Genomic DNA, 23,958 nt, shown 5'->3' on the forward strand with positions numbered 1-23,958 from the left:
GCTGAATATCATCTTTTAGAATGCGCTGTGTTTCAGGTTTAGATCTTTCAAGAAAGAATCAATTTCACTTTTTTTTCCCCTTGAAAAATAAACTGTTTGCAGATGGCAAGGAGAAAGGAAGGGAGGTAATGGAAAATTCTTAACTTCTAAACTGACACGGCTGAGCACTGAGCTGGCTAGGGAGAGAGGAAAGCTGGGAACTTATCCTACAGCACCAGCTTCAGGTTTTTGTTTGAGTTGATTTTCCCCTAACAAAAGCATTTCAGAACATTAACCCCCCAAAAAAGTGTTGTTGTGGACTCATTTTACAAAGGTAATGTTTATAGACACTGCAGAGAGCAAGAATTAGGATCACAGCAAGTGGGCAGTGGCTATTGCTCAACTTGTACTTTTAAAAAACATGTTGTAAGTAGAACAAATAGCTGGAGTTCTCAAAGAGAAGCAGTGACTGAGATTTAATGAAAAGATTTACAATTAAGTTAGAAGCAAAGTGTGTTAAAAAGTACTTTCAGCAACAATGTGGGTCAGAGCCAGGGACGCTTGGGAAATGTCTTTCAAAAGGTGTGTTACAAGACCAGGGTTGATAAAACACGATTCAACACCTTCACAGTTTCTTAAGTTTTACTTTTGTGAGTCAATTTCCAGTTTAGGAGAATGCAAACTACCTTAATAATGTCTCCGGGGTCTTCAAAATCTATGCATTTGAGGTAATCCAGATTTCCAGACATGAGTCTGGTTGGAATAACAAAAAAAATATTTTTAAATGAAAAAAATTGCCTTACAATAATTGGCACAATTAAAAATTTATGGTGCCCAAGGGAACTTTTAGCCCCGAGGTGCCCCTTGCCATTGCTGAATGTCTCTGTGTTGATTATGTATCTGGATTTAGCTGATTAGTTGTAGTGGTTTCATGAATATACTATATATTGTGAAACGGACACCTCTTAATCACTTCTGGGAAAGAACCGAACAGATGAATCAGGACTCCAACCTTTCTTTCTGTTTTTCTCTCCTTCTTCCCTACGGCCCAGTGATAGGAAAAACTGACTGAACTTTACAGCTCTCTAATCCTGTGCTTCAGAAAATCGCACCGGGAGTCATTTTTAAGCAATGTAACATAATCTCACATAAAAATTCCTGAGGAAAAAACATGCTAGTCAAGTCAGTTTTGCTAGATATTGAAATAATTCCGTTTGTGCTACTGGTGCTCTGAGTACTAGATAGCTAGCTGCTTTATAGTCTAAATTTTAATGCTTTAGGAAGGCTTAAAGTTTGGGGGGTTTTATTCCAGTGGCCCCCCCTCACAGTTCAAAGAAATTCAAATTTTTGATTGTTGGCTTCTCACACACAGGGTCAGGGAGTTGATAATATTTCAAATTCCTGATTTTCAGAATCCCCTAGAAGTCTGATTAAATCTTTAAAAGGTGAGGTTTGCAGGAGTTAGTGTACTTTCAGATATCTCCTAAAAGTGGTGCAACAAGTAGAGTCATTTTCTGGTTCAGACTGCTATCAAAGTAATTAGTTTTATAAAATCTTTTAGAGAAGAGACACACACACACACACACACAGAGAGAGAGAGAGAGAGAGAGAGAGAAGGAAAATGCACGTAAGAATTAGGTATTGAAATGATCCAAAATTGAAAACATTTCAAAGCAAAATTGTTAATGAGCTGTTTGAGCGATACAGACATTATAAGTGCAATTAACTAGAAGCCAATAAAAATAATCAATGACAGAGTGCAGCCCTCTGGTACCAAGTGCTTGTACAAAGAGCTGTCTGTGAAAGCAGCAAGTGATTTAAAAAGCCACCTCAATCTGTGGGTGCGCGTGCTATTTTACACGCGTAGAAACTAAAATGATTTTCATGGACTCTTTCTGAAGTTCAGCCTGTGGCAAACAGTGAAGCTGTATGTGGGAATAGAGGAGTTTCTGCTTTTTGCTGCACCCCCACCCGCTGCCTCCCAAGGAACGTTGGAGGCAGCCCCGACCTAATCAAAGGAAGGCAGGAGTTTAGATTTCAAAATGTAGATGTCACATTGCAGTGCAAACTGCTCCTACATTAACACTTTATCAGGATGTCAAAATGAAGCTTTTATTTCAAGGGCGGGGAGGGAGTGCTCGCTGAGAAGACTGCCCTCACTGAGTTGGCAGGAAAAGATTTTCCGTGTTTCTCTACCTCTTTTGGAGGGTCCCAAATGTCCCTGGGGGGCTCAGGGAGTTGTGAAAAGTAACGCAGAACCGGCCACCAGGAGAATCCATTCCCTCCACCTTCTCACTGGCACCGCCCACTTCTCTTTTTATAGCAGTCCTTTCTCTGAGCAAATCTCAGGTTACTTGACCGGGAGTTCTCAGACCTCCCGTTTCAGCCCTGCCCTCAGCCTCCCGTCGGTGAGAGACACCAGCCCCAGCAATTGGATTGGGCAGCCCGTCTTGACACACCACTGTGCTGAGTGCTTGAGGACGTGTTTCACCAGATGGTTGGGGTTAGTGTGTGTCATCACGTTCGAGTGGGGATTAGGAGCAGGAAGGCTGCCTTGCTGGAGCTGTGTGGTCTTCTCCAAGTGAGAGTTGCGAGCATCAGAACGACTTGCTTGTGGAACAAGAGGAGGGATTCATTTTCTGCAGCCCCAAGGAAAGCAGGTTTTTTTTCTGCAGGTAAAGTCAAAGAATCTCTCTCTCTCTCTCTCTCTCTTTCTCCCCCCCCCCCGCCTCGCCCCCGTTTGAATGGAATGCTAGCACAGCGCACTTGTCAAAGCCAGTTGTTACTATCTTCTCAATACTGCTATTGTACAGCTGACAGATAACAGCGAGCGTCGCTTGGTGCTTGGCTCTCTTTGTAGAACGAACACTCCTCCCGCCTTGCTCTTGAAGGTGAAGCTGCGAAAACGTCTTTTGGGGCTGAGTTTGCACCCTTTAACATCCTCGTTACATACCCAGAGCGGGAGCTATACGTTGTTTGTAAAGGATGGGTAAAGCCGAGAAAGCCTTTATTTTAGCTTTCAAAATTAAAATTCACTTTCAAACTGTTGCACTTTACTACTCCATTTACAAAGATTTTCGCCGGGGTCTATTCCCGAGCGGCTGGCAGAGATGAAAGGCTTTCCTAACCCATTTTTGCAATGTTGATTATATCTGATTTATGAAGGACCAAAGTGTTTTTAACCAGTTTTGGAGATGGGCTCCAAACTTTGAAAACTCCCTCAGGGCAGCAGCGGCTCTCCGAGCAGCTGATAGAATAGCTTGAAAACAAAAAACGCTTGGAGCTAGAAGAGAAACAGAAAAGGAGGAAGTAGGAACAGGCTCTTTAACTTAGCCCTCAGCAGCTGCAGGGGAGCGGTGGGCGGTAATTCATTTGCAGATCTGTTTGTGAAAGTTTTACAAGTCATTGAAAACTGCAGCAGCATCTCGGTAATGGATCATTAAAGTCGCTACATTTATGGGTTTTAAACAGGCTATCTGAAGTGTTAATTAAATGTAAATAGATTTTCTGGCTTGGTTATAAACAAACTTTTTTTTAAAAAAACGATTTTAATTATAAATTAGTCATTGGAAGTTAATGGCGATCCGGTGCCTGAGCAACATAAAATGAGTTGTCGTCACATGTGTGGGAGCCAGTAGCGGAACCACTCTGCCCAAAGAACCCACCAAAATGAGCACAACAGTGAGGTTTCCACACTGTTTAGTTTGTGGTATAAAAAGGCCTTTTGAATGGATGTCCTGTTTTTACAGGGATCAAAAATTAGGTGTCCAGTTTTCAAATGTTTGGCCAGGCTAGGTACGTCAGTGAGTTACTCCTCCTGCACCCTAACCGACTTGCCTTCCCACATCATATACCTGTGGAGCTCATAGTCTAGCTCCCATTGGACTCTCACTTTTGGTAGGGACACCCAATGCAGTTGTCATCCGCCGCAAGTGAAGAGACCCAATGAATAATACTGTATGTAAGCTATTCTGAAACGGGAGCTGCTTAATAGGTTGTGTAATAGGATTTACGGCTCCTGCTTTGTGATTTTTATATTCATCTGAATAAAGATGCCCATAAAATTATGTTTCAAGTTGCATTATATATACTTTTTACAACCAGGTAGTTGATATGTTTAATGATTCAAACAATATTTTAGTGTAGTGTTTACTTGTGATTCAGAATGTTCCCTGGTTATGGTCTTAGTTCAATGAGAAAGTGTCCTCATAAATAACCATGCAGTCACTAAGACTGAGCATTAGCTGATTTCCAATATTACATAATCAGAAGAGGACTAAGTTCATAAGCTGAAGTCTATGGGAATTCCAATCATTCCATTTTGGCTTAACCATGGAACTGGAGTTTTTTGGTTTTTTTTTTTAAAGGGCAGAAAAGCAAACTAGTAGCCCATCCTGCGTCAGGCTTAGGACTATATACACGGCATGTGGCAGGTACAGTGCTGACTGGTGAGGCCATTTTTCACTATCGCAGGAATATTTCAGAAGAAAGTAAGGCTCCTCCTCATAGCTGGGCTTCTTGGTGAGATGCAGTATGATGGCATCGAACAAAGGCAAGTTGCAGTTCAGCCACTGGAGCCCACAAGCTTATGTTGCAAATGTTGCAGATGGACCCCCAGGCTGCCTGCCCAGGATTCTGACAGTATGCGAGAATCGTGCCCTCCCCTGGCCTGCCCCAAGTCTATTGTGAGCAGGCTGAGGAGGGTGGAAACAAGAAAGGACGTGTTGAAGAATAAATTCACACCGTAGGAAGGTAAAGTTGTGTGTTATTCCCCCTAATAGGAAGTCACTGAGCAGACCTTGAAGGGTCTGCTGGAAAGACGGTGCCCACAGGGCAATCCCAGTCTCTTGTCAAATTCTGAATCTACTGTTCCAGATGGTAAACATTCAGAGGCATATTTATGGAGACTTCCGCATACCTCAGTTTGACATTTGGTTTCTTCCTGACAGCCCTTCGGCTGGTAACACACATGAATTTCCCATCAGTATTCTAACAGCTGTAGAAGGGTTTGCGCACCAGGGATGTCCGACTTGGGGAAGTGAGGAATAACTGGGGCGCGGATCTCCATTTGCACTGTGGATGCATCCCGTTCTCCCAGGCTGCAATAAGGGGGCGCATCATCCAGGTGAAAAGTGATCTGAAAGCTGGATTTATTAAGTCACAAAGTCCACCTTTATGGTGGAATGAAAAATTAGCATACATTAATCCGGGTAGTCCCTGAACCCAAGGTAATTTATGAGTAGGGACCGTCATCAAAAAACTAAAAGGGGATCTACTCTGTTTCTTTCTAAGGAAATTTATGTGACTTGGAGACATTGTTGTGGTCACTTCCACTGTAATAGTAGAGACAAGGCAAATATGACACTTGACATATTTTTTCTTGTTATACCTGTATATCCATATGGAAATGGATAAGAGCTTGGTGGTTTTGTGTTTTAGATTTTAAAAGGCTTATCTTGTAAAGATCCATAAATTGGATCCTGATGCTAGGTATTGAGCTTTCCCCAACTAATGCCCTGTGTACGGGGCCAGCCAGTGGATCAGGTCAAGACATCTGGCCCCCCTTTCCCTGCGTGCTATTTTTGTATGGAGCGCATAGAACAAACTTAAAGGGATTAAAAATTTTAAGAAGCTGATTCTAAATAGATTCTTATTTTTATTAAAATTATTAATCTTGAGGGAAAAGAGGCTCATATATGAAACTAAGTCTATGGTCATACAGTTAGGCGAGATCCATGGAGGGGAAAGGGTATGTGAAAGAAGATATTTTTTGGAAAAAGCTTGTCCTGAAATATGTTTCTTATTTAAAATTTTTTCAATTCTACCTCAATACTCTGGGAAGGAGGGGAATTAGACTGTTAGCTTTTTTCCCCTCTAATATTCCCCTCACCCCCGTAGCTAATCTGTCATCAAATTCTGTGAGACCTTCCTGTCCAATGCCTCCGACATCTGGCCCACAGCTACCACAGTAGTTCGATCAGCATATCACATGTGGCTCATTACAACAACCTCCTAACTGGTCCACCACCTCCATTTCCCTCTTCTGTCCACCACGGCGGACTGGATTTCTCAAAACACTTCTTCCATCAACGCTTTTCCCAGCTGAGAAGTCCCACATGGACCCTCAGCACGCATAGGATGAAGTTTGGATTTCTCAGTCTGATAGACTGGCCCTCTGCTATTTGGTCCCAGCTTTCTGATCGTATTTCCTGCCAAATTCTTCCAGTAACAGCAATCTCCCCTTTCCTGCAGCTAAAGTGGCCAGCTCAGTGTCTCCCCTTCCTGGTCTCTTCTTTAATCCCAATCCACTCTAGTTTTCTGTCTGGTTCCCTGCAAGGTGAGAGTTTGTTGTCATGCGCACGGTTCCCTCTAGTTCTGGGTTTATAAGATGGTGTGTAGAACATTCTCATCACTTCCATATACACATCCTTCAGAGTTTCAGCTTGGTTCCACCTTCTCCAAGAAGCACCCCCACCACCTGACTGCTACATCTCCCAGCATTGTTCTCCTTACCTCGAAGCTGACCATGAGTTATCTGTGGGTTGCACTTAGTTTAGTCACCTTGTCTTTTACCCTCCTTTCTACTTTGCCTTTGTAACTCTTTACTCCCCAGAAAAGGTAAAGTCACCTACAACAGGGACTGCCCTGGTCCCCTTCTGTGGCCTCTAGAAGACACTCATAAATGTGAGTCACCAAGCTCACAGGGACAGTCAAGCGCCCCAGGTGCTTGTCTCTCTAGTTATCCCACTGTGGAGTGAGTTGCCAGCTCTAACAGCCCTCTCTATCTATGAGAGCAAAGAAAAAACAATGATGAAACTTGAATGGTTGTATTTCGGGGTACCTTAGGAAAAATGTCACCTAAGCAGAATATAAAATTATTGCCCCAAATTAAGCTTGCGTATTATATGAAACATCCTTATCTAATTCAGTTTTCTATGGCTGCAGTACAAATGACATCTATTAGCTGCCTGTCTATGATAGAAATTTTCAAATACAATTTTGGAAGCAGGAAAGTAGTCTTTGGGTTCAGACAGACTGGTGTTCTAAGCCAGGGACCGCCTATCACTAGCTGTGTGGCTGTGGACCAGTGACTTAACTGCTCAGCTCCCTCCTCTGTAAAGAAGAGATGGGAATAATGCCCCACCCTGGGGGTGTTCCGCAGAAAATGCTAAGCACCTGGCACAGTGCGTGTGCATGGAGTGGAAGAGAAGGTGACCATGGAGATAAAGGCCTAGGGTGCACGAATGTGTTCACCTCAGTCATGTCAATCATTAATTCTATCTATTTATGGTGTGTCTTTAGCCTTTTCTTCTGCCACCAAAAGCAGGGGCCTGGGCCTATGTAGGGGAAGAAAGAGAGATCAAGAGAGTGAGAAAAAGGGAGAGATAGAAAAAGAGAGGGGGTGTTGCCGCTCTGGGCATTTAGGGATTTGGAGCAACTGAGTTAATGGATCTGTGGGGACAATGGTGACTGCTGAATGCACTTTGCCGGGAGGAGCGGAATCCTGGGTCCTGCATGAGAGGATAATAAAGAACAGGCGCCGGGCCACAGTGCTGGGGAAACAAAGGACTGAGCAGTGCACCCCAGCAGGGAGTGGAATTCGCCAAAGGGTCATGTGCTCCTCTTCCTTCCTCCTGGCCCACTATTTAGAAAGAAATAATAACTTGGCAAAACATTGTGGAGAGTCAGGTCAAGCTTCCAGAAGTAATTGGTAAAGCAAGATACCATTTAGACAAAACAAGGGGCTTGGACCTTTGCCATCCCTCACCTCCAAACCAAATTTAACAAAAAGCTGAAAGCAATCAGCGTGAGCTCTGATCTGTTCCCAAACCTGGCATACACCGTCAAACGTGCCTTCAATCTGTGGCCTTTCCCCAGAAGGGCATCTGACTGAGAAATTACCCCACAAAGCACCGAATGCCACCAAGCAAATACGTCCTTGGACACTGGTCATTCAATTTCAGTTTTCAGGATCTTGGGTTAGATCAAAGGAGATTCTTTCTGATCCTGATCATCTGGTGTGCACCTGCCCCGGAGGCCAGGGGCGGGAAAGAAACAGAACTCCGCTAAGACGAAGCGCAAGGCAGCACTTCTGGAGATCCGCCCCCCCCCCCAACCCGTGTTCCCTGTTTAACAGTAATGAAGGAGGTTGATACTAAGTTGCAATGGTGAGTAAATGAACAGATGCGCCACGTTTCTGGGTAAGAAGTGTTCATCGGAAAAGATAAAATCTCCAAAAATTAATCTGCGCACTTTACATAATGCTAATCAGATTCTCCCACAAGGTTAGGGGCTGACAGTGGGAGCAGAATTCGGGAACTAGGAAGGGCCCAGGTGGCTCTGGTTGAACGTAACCTAAAGATACGGAGTTTTCATCTGGATAATAAACTCATGAGCAAGTCTAGGCACCTTTCTGAGAGAAGGGTACCATAGTAACCAGGGGACTTGCTTTATCACATATATCCAAACACTCTATACATAAGCCATTGACTCGGACCTAGAATTTTATCCACTATCGTATATGTTCGCTTTTATTGTATCTCCTCGGTTTCTCCTCCATCATTTTGTTGGCATTATGCAAATCTTCACGTCAGCTACACATGACTGCTGCTACGTACTGGTGATGTTGCTAAAAGTAACTGAAACCCCAAAGCGGCATTTTCCCACCTGCAAATAGGGCTACTGGTAAATACAGGCAACTTGTCGAAGTCACGGAATACAGAAAAGGCCTGAAACAGGTTTGTCTCAAGAACTCAGGAAAATCTCCCTGAATCCATTCACTTGATGAAAGAGGCCTAAAATATACCAATCGAAGCATCATCCCATCTTTCTGAGCAAGAACAGAACGCTACTGATAAACAAAATGGAAATCTGAATCACAGAGGGTTTTGTTCATTGTCCAGTTTTGTGGTGTGGTGGTTCAGCTCAGAGGCAACACCTGCTGTTAATTTAAAATAAAACTGAGGGTTAGGTTTTTATAAGATATCCCAGGGTCATGGTGAGAAATGATTAATTGCATGCCGAGTGTGCATTTATTGATAAATGAATTTAAAAGTGTGCACCTGTGGATATTTTCTTCAACCTCATATTACTAATAGGGCTTAACACCAAAATCACCTTTCTATAATATAACATGTCCTCTGAACAGATTTCCTGCCAATTTCAAGCTTCCCCCTTAACCCTCACCTGCCAATAATCAATCTTCCCCTAAATAGAATGTCCTAGTAAACAGATGTGCTTGGCATTGCATCCAGAAATTCTTGAAACTTCAGCGTTTAGCTTTCACGTATAAGAAATGCATCCCATGAAAGAGAGGCCCCTGCAAATCACATGCTCCTTTTTTCCTCTTGAGAGCGTCATGCGGCTCAAAGAAAGGGAAGTGTTCTGAATGTAGCAGATGAATAAATGCACAGGGTATGCAGTATTTTTTATTTGAGACACCTGGAGGCTTCACACGTGTTATCACATTCTTTTTCACATATGACATCTCTATTTAGTAAAAGAGACTTGGGGAAATATTCTCAATATCAAACAGCTTATATTACTTTTTAGCAGTTGAGTGGATGCCCTAAGGAATAGCCATAATGTACCTTCTAAATAGAATCAGAGCCAGAAAGAACAGGCTTCAGAAAGATCTATCAGCACGTTAATTCATTTATTCCATGTGGATTGGAGAACTTCCTGTGTATATATTTCTGTCCTGGTGCAGAGGAATTATAAATTAATAGAGGACACCCTCCTAGCTCTGAAGTTATACCTAGTTTAGTTGTAAAAGGAAGACATGAACACAAGACAATTCTTAGTCTTGAAAAGAATTTTGCAGTTAAATACCAATTATTAGTACTATTTAAATAAAAAGGGATGTCAACAGAGCCCCCTGTTGGAGAAGCTGGAACCTGAGCTGGGCTAGACTTCGCTCAACGTTCATAAGCAGGTGGATCAGAGCAGTGATTCATCCACATCTACAAACTGTGTGGGGACAATTTGTTTACCCTCTTTTTTACTCAGTTTCCTTCTCTATAAAATGAACATGTGGTTATCACAAAAGGCTGTTATAATAGTTAAATGAGATAATAAAAGTAAGATGCTTAACACAGAGCATAGACCATATAGTAAGTATTCAAATAGCTGTATTTTTTTTCAAAGTGAAAAGAATGACTTGAATTGGGGCTTGGAGTTAAATTGAGTATGGACTTTTCAAATAAAAACACCGCATTATTAAATTAGAGGATCCTCAGAGATGCATTTTGGGAACACAGTGAAGGAAGGCACTGAGCAAAGAGGAAAAGGAAGAACGGACGGAGGACGGGGAGAAACTAGGAGTGCTGAAAAAGAAAACGAGCGAGAAGGAAGAGAAGAGGAAGAGGAGAAAGCGTGTGATCCTCTGATGCCTCTACTCGGTGCCCTTTTCTGTTTTACACATAGTGTGTCCTAGCTTATCTAAGGCGCATTCTAGAGGGTCCTGACACAGCAGGTAGGGAGGCTGGACTTCAGAGGTGAACAGCTGCCTTAGGAAGTTTAAGCAGTGGGGTTTTCAGGAGTGGAGAGAGACGTGGACGTGGACGTGGACGTGGGCATGGGCATGGACCTGGAGAGGGTACCAAAAATTTTCAAAACTTAAAAAAGGAGTTGCCTAGTCTCCTTGACGACATTGAGAATGAGGAAAGGCTAGGTGTAAGAAACATTATGAGGAAACAAATAACAATGTTAATGACTTGGTGCTTGATCAAATAGAAGACAAAAGAAAGACAGTTGACATAGAGACACTGAAGTATTAAGTCCAAGACACGGGAATGGTGACATGGCCTAAGGAAAATGGGGGGCAGAATTGTATTTTGCAGCACCATAAATTTCCAAACTGACAACTGTCATTATGGAACAAATCTTTATCTGTTTTCTGGAAATTAATGCCTGTGCTTGGGATAACTTTATAGTACAAACATGGTAAATATGTGCATATATAAATGTTTAATGATATAATTTAAACATATAAAATCTAATTTCCTGATCACCAGTAGACCTTAGAATACACAACTGTGATTTTTTAAGTGACATATTCCTCTTTAGATTAAAAATATATATATTTTCTTAGATTAAGAAAATGGTTGACCAACTAATTCTAGTGTTTTTAAAAACTTTGAGGAAGTAATGAATTTTCAAGGTAGAACAACAAAGTACTTCTGTAAGTACCTCTCCTTCTCTTTCAACTAAAAATGGTGATGGAGAGGGGAGTATAATTTAAAGAGAGTCTAGAGGCCAGAAGCGATGAAATATTTAAGTTGCTTCTGCTCGTAAACTTTCAGCTTCTACATGGGCAGAGACGGGTTGACATCCACTTGCAGAACACACAAATAACTTATTTTACAAGTGCCACGGGCACTCCCTTCTTCACTCACTACAAAGATGAATTTTTCCTCATTTTAAGGTTTGAAAAGGGTTTCCCCATCCCCTGCTTGTCTTTCTATTCCCTCTTGCTTGGTCTTATTCTTTTATTTCTTTCAGCCGCTCTTCATTTTAAGATCCTCTTCAGAATCGGAGAGCCATGTTTTACTTGCATCATTAGACAATTTTATCAGAAGTCAGAGACTACACTTGCCATTGCAAGCTCCTGCTCTCGATGTTGGGGGCAGCGTGATTGAAGGGATACACCGCTTGGCTCAGCAGCTTGTGGAATAAAAGTGTGGTGCTATTTCTAGGGATTTGTGGAAATAGCATTGACTCGTGGGCACTTGTCAGCTTCTTGGTTCCTCAGAAAAGACTTGGGTTCTGTTCAAGTTTTTAATGAAGACTTTGGCCTGATTTGTTTTACTCAACTGAGTTTTCAGAACCGCGTTCCCCAGTTCCTATGGAAAGGTGCCTGCCGAAGTACAATATCAGTACCTAGAATCTATTTCTCCTTCAGGGTTGCCACACACAGGGTCTGATGTGAGCCAGTTTATATTTGGGAGCTATTAATGGCTAATGACAGAACCGGTAATTCGTAAGATATCCAGTTCAAGAAACCAATGGTTTCAATATTCAAAGATATTGAATATTATACGTAAGTTACATCAGTGAACATCATTTGCAGCAAGCACAAAAGTTGGGCTTGGTGCCCAGCTTAGTACTAGATCAGATCTCTTCATCTGGTCCCCACTTAGGTCAAACGGCCTAATGTGCTTGCATGACGATTAGACTGGAGAACATGAGCTGATATTCCTAAGCGGCTTAATTTCAGACGGTCTAAAATTAGATTTAAATTCAGGATTTTATTCACACACATTCAGCATCTGGACTCATCTCAGAGGTACTTCTTGAGCTGCAAAAGTGTGGGCCTTGTAAAAAAAAAAGTAAAATAAATAAATTGGGAGAATGGGGAAAAAAAGAATATCAATGTAGTCAAGCACATCCCGTCAAAGTCCCTTTTTTGACACAAGCATAGGGACCAAGAAAAAAAAACCCAGAAACCCACAACAGAGAAAATAAGCTCTATGCTTCATGTATAGTAATTATTATTCTCATTAGCCATTTTGCCCCCAAACCAGCAATCCACTGCTGTGCCGTTCTGAATCCACCACCACAGTTGTCTCAGAAGTGGAATTGGAGGCGTTCCCACAATTGCTTCTGCCACTGTCATAACCTCTTTGGAAGCTTAGGACACCCACTGGACTGTCGTCTCACTGGCTTCAGGCAAACCATATTCCATGCTGGGCAAATTATAAATTAAAATGTTACTAGCCATCAAATAAAATATGCTGAATAAAGGGAGTTGTGTTACAGTGAGGAAAGAGAGGCAGGGTGGTACAGTGAAAAAACATTGGAAACCTGGTTCCTAGAACTTGGCTGCCATTAATAGTATGATATGGAGTGAATTACCTAACCTTTTGTGAACTACCATCCACCAACCTCTTACCTTTATTGTGCTCTTCCCTCCATCTAGATGACATTATTCTCCTCTACTTGGGAATTCCGTCCTTCCCTTAAGACAAGCCTAAATAAATACAACATTCCACCCTGGCTGATGTAGCTCAGTGGAATGAGCTCGGGCCTGTGAACCAAATAACCACGGTTCGATTCCCAGTCAGGGCACATGCCTGGGTTGCAGGCCAGTTCCCAGCAGGGGGTGCATGAGAGGCAACCACACACTGATATTTCTCTCCCTCTCTCCTTCCCTTCCCCTCTAAAGATGAATAAATAAAATCTTTGAAAAAATAAATAAAACATCCCCTTAAGACACAGGGGTGGTGGGGAGGGACTTTAATCAGTGTTCTGCATCACCCATGCTTCCGATTGAGCTTTCCCCCTCTTTAGTACACACCTCTGTAAACTTGTCTCCCATTAGCATTGTTGCATACTGTCATTCTATTATTCTAAAACCATCATCTCCCAATTTCCTACAGCATCCAGTCTAACTGAAATACCAGCATTTAAGAACCTGCCTAATCTTTTCCACTATAACTATCTCACTTCTCCTACACACTTCCTGTCTGCTCTTTACTAAGATAGTCCAGCATCTCCTGAATTGACATCACTCACTTATACTTAAGCATTTGCTCATACTGTTTTCTAAAAGGGCCAGGCTGCCCTCTCATCATGGTTCTGAATGTCCAAATATCACCCATCCTTAAAGAAAAATTTTCTTTATTTCCCTCATGGACTTTTGTTTCCCTAACTATTTCAACCATCAATAATTTCCTTCTGATAGATGTTCTCTCGCCACTTAAAATCTTGTCATATAAATTTAGTTCTTAATTAGGTACAATTTTCATTTATTGCTGTTCTTCACAGATATTTAAGGGCCTCGAGAACAGAAAGTTGCCTTTTAGTCATTGAGAAATTTTAGGAAACTAAGCAGCAGCAAATCCATGGCTACACCAGCCAATTCTTTTTGACAAATGTGGAAGGCACTGTCTCGTGCACCGGTTCTCTGACTTAATTTTTTTTTTCATCTTCTGTCTACATCACTCTTCAGGGCTGAATTTGAGCCAGCTGGATTCCAACAGATTCAAACAGACAATAAGCCAACTAGAACCTCCATCTTCCTTAATTAGATGTGAAATGGTATAGCTGGGTGTCACTCACATGCCAGCCACTCAGGATTCTACGTTATCAATTAACATCTCCTGAGAGCTAAACAGAGGAGACTGTGACAAATCAGTTTTTAAGGGCCAGTCAAATGATGGCTACAACAGAATTTCACAGATAGTGCCAGATTGTATACTTGTCCCACCTGAAGGAATAGATTCACTGTCTGCCTCATAGCAAAAATAAAATGCCCTGTAAACTTCATAGTAAATCATGTTTTTGTAGTGGGGCTGAGTGTAAATTTGGCCAGGACTCACACTCCTATTTGTAGGACAATTAGCCAATAAAATAAGAGGCTTTAAATGACTTGGGACAAAAAGAAAAATATCACACACTCTGCTTAAGTTACTGGATCTTCTTTCTTATACTTAAATAATTTGGAATTAGGGATGATTTTTCAGGAAAGGCACCTAAGACACGAGAGAAACACAGAATGTTAGAGGTGTACCTCAGAAAGCATGTAAGCAAAATTGCTTTTTTACATTGGAGGAAACTGAGGCCTGGGGGTGTTCAGAGACCTGCCTAAAATCATAAAACTCATTCCCACCAGAGAGAGAGTTCTACAAGCTAGACTTTATTAAAAAGTGCAAATCAGTGAAACTCTACCAGGACTAAAGGGAGTTCATGTGTCAGTTGTACTGAAGACCTAACAAGAACTTGAAAGTATGAACCCAGCTCTCTTTGTGACTGCGGGCCCTCTTGCTGAGTGCTAGGATGAATAATTAGGTACTGTGGAGAATTCTTGGGTTGAAGCAAATACCCCAAAAAGCATCTATTGTTCATATGGAGCCCTTGCAGAAAACCCACTCTAATACAGACACCCAAGCACTGTTGCTATGGATGATCTGAAAGTATGTAGCTTTATTACAGAGAACCTCCTTTGTAAAGGCATTTTTTAACCCATGCCAAAAAAGGTTACCCATATCATGATGACCATATTAACCATTCCTCATACACCACTTCTGCACATCAGAAAGCTAAACCTCAGTGAGGACGAGCCTGAGTCTACAGAGCTAGTGAGTGGAGCAATCGGCATTAGAACTGATGTCTTGGCGCTCCTTCCTCGCTACCCCATGCTTCAAGCGATTCAAAACACGTCACATCTCCTGGCTGGCGTAGCTCAGTGGATTGAGCGCGGGCCTGCGAACCAGAGGATTGCGGTTCGATTCCCAGTCAGGGCACCATGCCTGGGTTGCAGGCCGGTTCCCTGCAGGCCAACTCCCAGCAGGGGATGTACGAAAGGCAACCATACATTGATGTTTCTCTCCGTCTCCTTCCCCTCTAAAGATAAATAAATAAAAAATCTTAAAAAAAAACATTTACAAACACATCACATCTTCTCAGTATTAGGGAAACCTCTTATGTTAGAACGGTTCAGCTGTTTCTCAGTAATGTCGCCTCATTGGGAAACACTTGAAATACTTCCTCAGGTACTAGAATTTTCCCAAGAGAAATATACCAGCAATATTCTTCGTAGCTTAATAAATTACAGAAGTGTATGTGCCTTTATGTTTCAAAGTGATTTATTTGTCAAGGAAGTAAAATCAATCATTACTGGATTATAAATGTATTTCATAGCCGTTAACTTACATTTTCATTTTGTGCTATTAAGAATAACAATTTAAGAATTCGAAATAAAAGATTAATTTAGACTGCCTAATTATGGTTTTGACTATTTGAAAAATAGATTTTTTAAAAAGCATGCTCTAGATTTGCTTTTTGTTGTTGTAACTACATGAAACCATAATGTTTGTCAGAGAAATAAAAGAAATGTGTCCTGGGAAAAACAATTTTCATTCATATTTTTTAAGTTATTGGTCACATTTCAATCTACTGGAGAATGTAATTACCAATCTGGTTAATATTAGAATAAAATCAGGCTTAATAGTATTACAACTTCTGATGAGAGGGAAGGATTCTGTTGAGAATGTGAAGTTAAAGTAGCAGAATTATTACCTGTTTGTCATATAGCTAAACATACTAAGTGAATAATGAGAAAGGATTCCATGAAATATTACGTCTTTCGTCCATAAGAGCACTTTGTTCATACGATTTTCAATTACGTCTCTGCACTGAACACTTCATAAAACACGCTTTCCTATTTCCTATCTGTATGTCAGTAGTTGTCTTAAATGAAAAGAAACCAGGACACTCCACTACTCAGAGGGAGGTCCTGGAGAAATGAAGCTCTTACTAAACTCGTCACAACTCTATTGTTCTGCCATCGAGTAACAACTGCCCTTGAGTTTCTGTAACCTTTTCTCAAACATGCTCAAAATCTCCACCCACAATACGACATAAAATGGTAAGCTGTTGCAGTAAAAGGCAGCCCCAAAAGATGGGAGCCCTGGCAGGAGAAATGTAGCTCAGAGCACGACATAGAGCGCGGGAGAGCATCTTCCTCATCTTTTCTCACTCATCACCGGGATCCTTAAGGAGCTCCAATCTTATTATGCAAAAACAATGGTCTTTCTCGGTTTGTAATCTGTACTGTAGTAATTTGTTACTGTAGTAGATTAAAGTTGTATTTAAATTATATTTAAAGTTGTATTTAATTGGACTTTTCTTAATTTATGAACCCCACATCCTTCGATTTTATCTAACAATCTATACTTTCCAAAGTGCTTTCAAACACTTGAGGTTGACAGCCCTGTGGAGCATGTCGCACTGTTAAGTACTTGTGCCCCTTTTAGAGAAAAAGAAACAGGGACATTCTAAAGTCAACACACACTGAAAAATATTTTAAAATAACCATAAGGAAGCGGAGTAAGTGGTATGCAAGTGTTTTTTCTCTTATTCGTGCAACTTTTCTATAGGTTAGCTCAACTCGCCAAACCTCAGAGATGTGTTATAATTGTTTTCAAATACAGTTTTTTTAAAAAAGAAACTGAGACACAGGGGAGTTAAATGATTCGCATAAGCTAATAGAGCTGATTAGAGGCAAAGCAAACACACAGAATCCCGGTCTTCTCTTTGACAACATTTCCTTCAAATTCGTAACCTATTTCTGTGTAAACTGAAAAGTAATTTCCACTTAAAAGTATTTATAAACCATAATTACACATTTTGCCAATCAGCCATCAATAATCAATCCATAGCTCAGAAAAAACTCATAATTATTATTTCACTATAACTTTTATTTATATATTAACCATTGCAAGTCATTTTTAAGGATTTATTTATTAATTTTTAGAGAGAGGGGAAGAAAGGGAGAAAGAGAGGCAGAAAAATATCAATGTGTGAGAGGAACATTTGATAGGTTGCCTCTGTCAAGCCAGCCATGTGCCCTGACCAGTAATTAAATTGGCAACCTTTTGGTTTGTGAAATGGTGCTCAACCCACTGACAGCCACACCAGTCAGGGCAACTGCAAGCCATTATTAAACAAACCCTATTCTGTTTAATCCCCATAGTGCTTTAAATGAAGTAGATAGCACGGGCATTATTATTGGACCCACTCTACAGACTAAATGGTTTTTTTCTCTGATTTCTCCAGAGAGAGGAAGAGGGCGGGGAGAGAAAGAGAAACATCGATTTCATTGTTCCACTCATTTATGCATTCATTGGTTGCTTCTTGTATGTGCCCTGACTGGGTATCGAATCTACAACCTTGACATACCATGACAGCGCTCTAACCAACTGGGCTACCTGGCCAGGGCCCGCCACTCAACAGATTAAAAATCAGGCTGTGAAGACTATTTGTATCATTATTGTTCATAGTTATCAAATATCAGAGTCATATCCTGCAGATAGACACTCAAGTCCTAAAATCCCAGCACCAGCACGCTTCCCGTTTGGAAATTCAGTGCTTTTTCGAACCCTCGATGGCCATATCTAAAACTTCTAGGCCTCATGTAATACTTAGCAATAGAAAAAAATCTCTTGAAGATCAAAACAAAATGACTGAGAAAGACGCCTCTGTGTTATTTACTAACATTATACGGAACAGCTAAGATTTATGAAGTACCTACCTGCAGTGTGCAAGTAAGTGCTTTATATACATTGTCTAATTTAAATTTTTCATATCTCTGTGACATGGAATTCTCATGGCCCCACCACACGAACAAGAAGACAAGGTCTGAGAGCTTGGCTAATGGACTGACGTGACTGACACCCAGGGGCCGTGGCAAGGCCTGGACCACTCCAGATCCCCTACCATGAATTACATAGTCCTTATTCCACATTTTCCCCATTTTTTCCTTGAAGCTTAGTGAATATTTAACCAATATCTTTTGGATGTATTTGGTAATTTTTTAATTCTGGGATTCACAAAGTCCTTTCCAGGAGCATAGTTGGTAAGGAAAAGCATATGTGTGAAAGAGCAGGTGCCACACCTTATTGGCACATACTTAGTGCTTGTGATGTGAATGAGAGGTATTTTGATACCCCTCAAAATGTGTTAAAATGTTTGCAAGACATCACGATCTAAACACCACACCTAAAAATTAAGTTGGTTCAATTTGCCAAACCTCAGCTTTTAGCAAAGCATAGTTTCAAAGCCAGAAAAAAAATAAAAGAGTGAAATTCATGGGTTTTTAATTATTTTCATTTTTTATTTCTAAGCCATCCTTCGGAAAGTCGCAGAGTTATGTCTGCAATCTGAGTGCCTGGGTAACCTCTTCAGATTATAATCTCTGGTCTGCATGACAGATTTGATACTCAGTCTCAGCATTGGTTGCACTTCATGACTTTTCCCTTTGCCATCACCAGCTCGGATAAAAAGAAGTGGACGCGGCTGGCTTTCTAAGGTGCCCTCACAGGTGTCCCCTGAGCAGTGACACAGGAAGGGACCATTCTGGGAAGGCGCGAGGTGAAGTGGCAGGATGCATGGGCTACTCTTTTCCACCTATTTTCTTCCAGCCCAGGCTTCCAGCCATCCATCTCATGATTTCTCCCCTCTTCAAAGTTTCTGATAATACTCACTTGTCCACATTTTTCAAACTAGATGGCTAGGTGAGCTGACAGAAGCATATTCACTACCTTCTTCCTGCATTAGTAATACCGCCTCTGTCCTACCCCGTGCTTTCCAGCACAGCAGCCACCTGAAGTGCACAGCTTAACTTTACTGCAAAGTAAGGGAATTTCAGGGTAAAACCTGCACTCCCGGAAGTCAATCACACATCAGTCTCAGGTTGCTCAGCTTGGCACGGCTTTAAAGCATTAAAGCAATTCTTTTCAGGTGTTGCCCGTTATCACCCCGTTGCTGTCCATCACCCCTACCTCAGTCATGGGCTCTTAGCCTCTGTTTCTTCTTACTAATGCACCTGCCAGCCTCAGTCAAGGTTACTTGCAGATTCTGCAAACGAGGCTTTTTCTTGTCTCAGTCTCAGCATATCCTTGAGCAGAGTCTCAGTTGGCTCTGCAGTCGCCTACGTCCAGGGCCCCATTCCCCACCTCTCCTGCTTTCTCTTCATTTTCTCTGCCCAGTCTGTGCCCCTACCTGGTGCCCCAGCTCCCGGTCTCTGGCTTATTTGGTGGTCCATTTGCAATTTATTCCTCCACCTGCTCACGAAAAGATGGTTGGGGACAAACCGGATTCAGGACATACCAAATTTCTTGGATGATATTCTCTCTGCTCATTTTTTTCTGTGTCTCTCAAAGTTATTCACTAAAGTTTTCTAGTGAAAACTTTCTTTGGATTTCTCAAACAATCCTAACACCTGGAGTTGACCTGATTCCCTGGACAACTGTCTGTCCCCAGGGCTGAAGTCACAACAGTAACATGCAGGTTATATTGTGAATGATTACCAATCACCATCTTTTTAAAAAGATCCCTATTATTTTTCTTTTTTGTCATTTAATATTTATGTTTACACATAGAGACCTCAGCAACTGTTATCAGGATCACCCTTTGGCTAATGCTCCCTGGGGGAAAAAATGTTTTTTTACTCACTCAGGGCAACTACCCCTGAACTACTGCGTAGGACGTGAATAACCAAAAGACACTCAGGGAAGGAAAGAGAAACTGAGTGTCACTGACTACCCACCACACACTGGACACTGCTGTTCACTTTCTGACTTTGTTATTTCTGTTCTAGTCATTCTAGTGAGAAGTAATGGAACTAGACCACAAACAGTCACACACCGGTGGGGCTAGGATTTGAACCTAGCTCAGTTTTCCTCTGAAAACCAATGCCTTCTCTCAAAAGAACGTTCTATGTAAATGCTAAACAGTAAAACCCAGTCATTAATTACATGGGAGCAGTTTACATTTTCCTGTAATTCACACCTTTTTCCCCCAGATTAATTAATTTCCAACGCTGGTAAAGTGCTTCTTCTCACAATTTACTAGGCTTTGGGGTAAAGAGCTAAATGAAGATTTGCTGTGAAGCTGGCGAGCAGGAGAAGACTGAGATTCCAATAAAAACGTGTTAACTGGTGTACAACATGGAGCCTGTTAAGTAGTGCTGCTCCAGAACACAGACTGGTCTGTACCTTGCTTGTGAATGGCTGGCCTACGTGCTCGTCTCTCTCAGACTTGTCCCCTGGGCTCAGGTCCAAACCATCCCTGAGGCGGTTAAACAAACCCCCTTGGAAACATTATTGGTTATTGAGAATCTAGGGCATCACAATGAATGTGCTGCTCAGTGTTTTCAGTAACACGTTAGGACTCTTGCTCCAAGTAAGCAAGACGTAACGCGCGCTTAATGTGTTTTCCGTCGATTTACGTGCCCTTGCTTCTTAAATCATTTCCAGAAATTCTTAGGAAATGTGAAAGGAATTTACTAAGTAAAAGTGTTATCTTTTCCTTCAACAGAATGTCAGCTCACTTCTTGAAACATCCTTTCCAAATTCTTCCTGGGTTCAAACTGATTTTTAACAAACTTGAATATCCACACCATAATTAGGAAGCCAATTTATTCAGTTAATTTGCATCCGTCTAAAGAATGTCTCCTGACGATGACTTCCGTTCTGAGCGCCAACTACTTTTTAATCCTAGTCAGGTTATTGCTAAGGATAAACGGTTTCACATTTCTCATAAAGATGCCAGTCATTAAGAATATTAACACAAATTCCTTCCCCTTGGATGGAAATGAGCTGTCATTTTAACAGTGTTGCTGTGTCAGCCTTTCTATTGTCAAACACAACAAATGATGAGAAAATCAATTTACTCTTTAGAATTAGTCAAGTGAGGAATCCTTTGAAGTGGGGGTGCAGGGTCTTGCTTGGATCCTATAATCACATAAAAGCAAGCACTATATATATATATATTGGTAAAATCTTGTGAAAGTTAATAACTATTTGCTGCCATAGACCTTCCAAGCAGAATCTATCTCTGAAAAAGAATTCCCCACTCCTAAAATAACATTTGATGGGCAACAGATGTTGTTTCAATGAACCCTTGTTCAGCTTAGTGAGCTAAACTAAGAATATATTTTGATCTGTACAAGGCACAGTCCAGAAAAGAGAAGTAACTACGCGTGGCCTTGGTGTCGATGCTGGTTGCAGTTCCAATATAGTTGTTTACTCTGTAAAGCGTCTCTCATAAGGCAGAACGCAAACGAGCTTGTAATAATAGTTTCTAAGGGCTGGAGGATGCCATTCGTGCTGCTTATGAAAAAATTAGTTTTTTGTAGTCTAAGAATGTATGGAGAACAGCAATTCAATGGGTAGCCATAACCTTGTGATGGCTATGATTTGCAGGTTCCACCACTTAGTTTCTCCACTTTTATTAAGGGACGATCAGGTCATTGTTCAAGAATGACAAGCACTTAATATTTGGAAATGACTGAATAATGAAGTGCCTGGATGCTTTAGAAATGCCGAGGAGAAAAGGAGATGAACTTCAAACCAGAATCAAGTACACACATGACCTTGTTTTTGTCCATCTAAGGAGTAGGAAAAGAAATTACACCTAAAGCTTTGTTCCTAGGGCTGAGAATTTGAAAACATATCAATATTAGGATGTTTTGGATGGAAAAAAAAAGACCTGTTTATTACAACCTCTTGTCTGTGGAGAAGAGAAAAATTCTTTCTGCTGAAAGAATGGAGTTAGTAAAGGTTTAAATGACAAGACTAGATGGGCCAAGTTTTTATTCCTGTGCCTTTAGGCAGGACTAGAGCTAAGCCCTCTCAGAAAAGAGAACAAATGCTCTGGTCCCAAAAATCTCCAGGTAAGCATGATAAAAATTAAAAAGAGCAGATGGGAAAAACTCAGGGGTCTTGAAATTAATAAAAGTCAGTTCCAGCTGGTGTAATTTCAGTTAAAATTCATAGCAAAATTCACTTTGCTATTGGGCAAACAGCCCAATAGCAAACAGCCCAATAGCAAAACTTCAAAGGACGTGGTATTTGGCACTAATTTTCTCTGAAAATTTCACTTAGTAGTAGTGTCTGCTCATTGTTCTATTCACCTCCTGGTCATCTCTTTGGTAAGAGAGGGAGGCCTCCTCTTGAGTTCTAAGGTGACTGAACACAGGACATCCGACACTGGACACATGGGATACATAGCAGTTTATTAGTCACCTATTGTAACAGCCAAGGAAGAAGGACACTGCACGCCATATAGGGCCACACAGAGGAGGAATTCTGAAACAGTGAGCAAGAGGAGCTATTGTGGACAGGCTTTGTAGTAACGAGGGTGAGATGTACTCATTTTCAGAGGAGGGTATGATTAGCTTGTTTCAGTGGCTTTGGGTTGGCAGGGAACTGAAATCTGTTTGGTTGAGGACCAGGTAGAGTGCAGCTCACCCAGCTGTACAGGGATGAGCTAGGTGGGGAGACTTTTCCACTGGGGGTGTGGGTGCATCAGGTAAAAGTAGGAGAACTCACAGGCCTTTGGGACCCTGAGAAGCTCACAGGTGTCCAGGAAGCCATGAAATCTTAGGCCTTACAAGCTTGTCATTCATACAGGCTACATTGGCTTATATGGTGTTCACGTTCCTTGGCTTTACCAGACCTCTAAGAGTGATGTCTTCGCACACCTGTTGAATCTCACGTGAAAAGAGATGATTTTGACTGGATTCATAAACAGTTTTAACAAAACTTTTTTAAACAGGCTTAAGCAGATTTGCAGCAGTACTCACAGGCCAAGGCCATGTAATTAGCTGGATGATTATGCAGAAGTATCCTTTGCTACTTGCTTCTACATGAATGAAAACGGGAAGAGAGACCTAAGTCATCCAGGCAAATTACATACTTAACTCTTCACCTAATTTTAATTTGCCACAAGGTCAAAGCTGACCAACTTCAGACTTACAGCCAAGGGCCAAAAAAATGGTCTAGCCTGCTGAAATAACGTTGCTCCTGCTTCCCACTTTTCAAGTAGAATACTGTCAGGAAACACAGCCAGGCCTGCCTGTCTCTCATCTTCCCTGGGATGTAACAAGTGAGGAGAAATAACACAGAGAGGCCAATAGTTTCAGGCAGACCCTGACACCTGAAGTTCATGCTGGGCTATCACAAAAATCTCGGGTAAGGCATTTGATCTTTCGGAATCCCAAGTTCTATGCCTTTTTTTAATGAGGAAATCAGACTAGATCAAGAGTTTTAAACTATTTTTCATAGCAAAACCATTGTTTCAAACAACATTTAAAGTCATTCTATAAAACAGGTAGAAATGAAGCTTCTTTGTTTGAATCCAATAAGGGAGCTCAAACCCATTTGACCTGACTGCCCCCTCGAATTTGCTCCTCCCCTACCTGCCACCTTGCCCCAAGATTCCGGAAGCACTTCCTCAAAAGCCTGGGGCTCCTTGGAACCGAGTTTGAAAACCAGCAGATGAGACAGTACCCAAGGTTCCTTCCAGCTTTCAGCTGAATGGAGACCATTGCAGACTATGGAGTCAGACTGAGGTCCACATCCTAGTTCCGTCACTTCCTAAGCTGTGTGACCAATTTTCCCGTCAGTAAAGTGAAGACAAAAATAGCTCTACTGCAGAACAATTGTTAGGTTAGGAACGCATGTAAAGCGGCTG

General features: G+C 41.5%; 1 protein-coding gene across 2 annotated transcripts in view; it reads left to right on the forward strand.

The window, feature by feature from the left end:
* Positions 1-2,321: 2,321 nt before the first annotated feature.
* SULF1 (sulfatase 1) overlaps positions 2,322-23,958 on the forward strand; it is a 163,282-nt gene continuing 141,645 nt past the window's right edge. For both annotated transcript variants that reach the window (XM_037058682.1, XM_037058683.1), the window contains exon 1: positions 2,322-2,654. The gene's annotated coding sequence lies outside the window, so the exon portion shown is untranslated. The remainder of the gene's footprint in view (positions 2,655-23,958) is intronic.

This window comes from Sturnira hondurensis, unplaced genomic scaffold (assembly GCF_014824575.4).
Source record: "Sturnira hondurensis isolate 20B ecotype Veracruz unplaced genomic scaffold, ASM1482457v3 Scaffold0010128, whole genome shotgun sequence".
NCBI classification, from domain to species: domain Eukaryota; kingdom Metazoa; phylum Chordata; class Mammalia; order Chiroptera; family Phyllostomidae; genus Sturnira; species Sturnira hondurensis.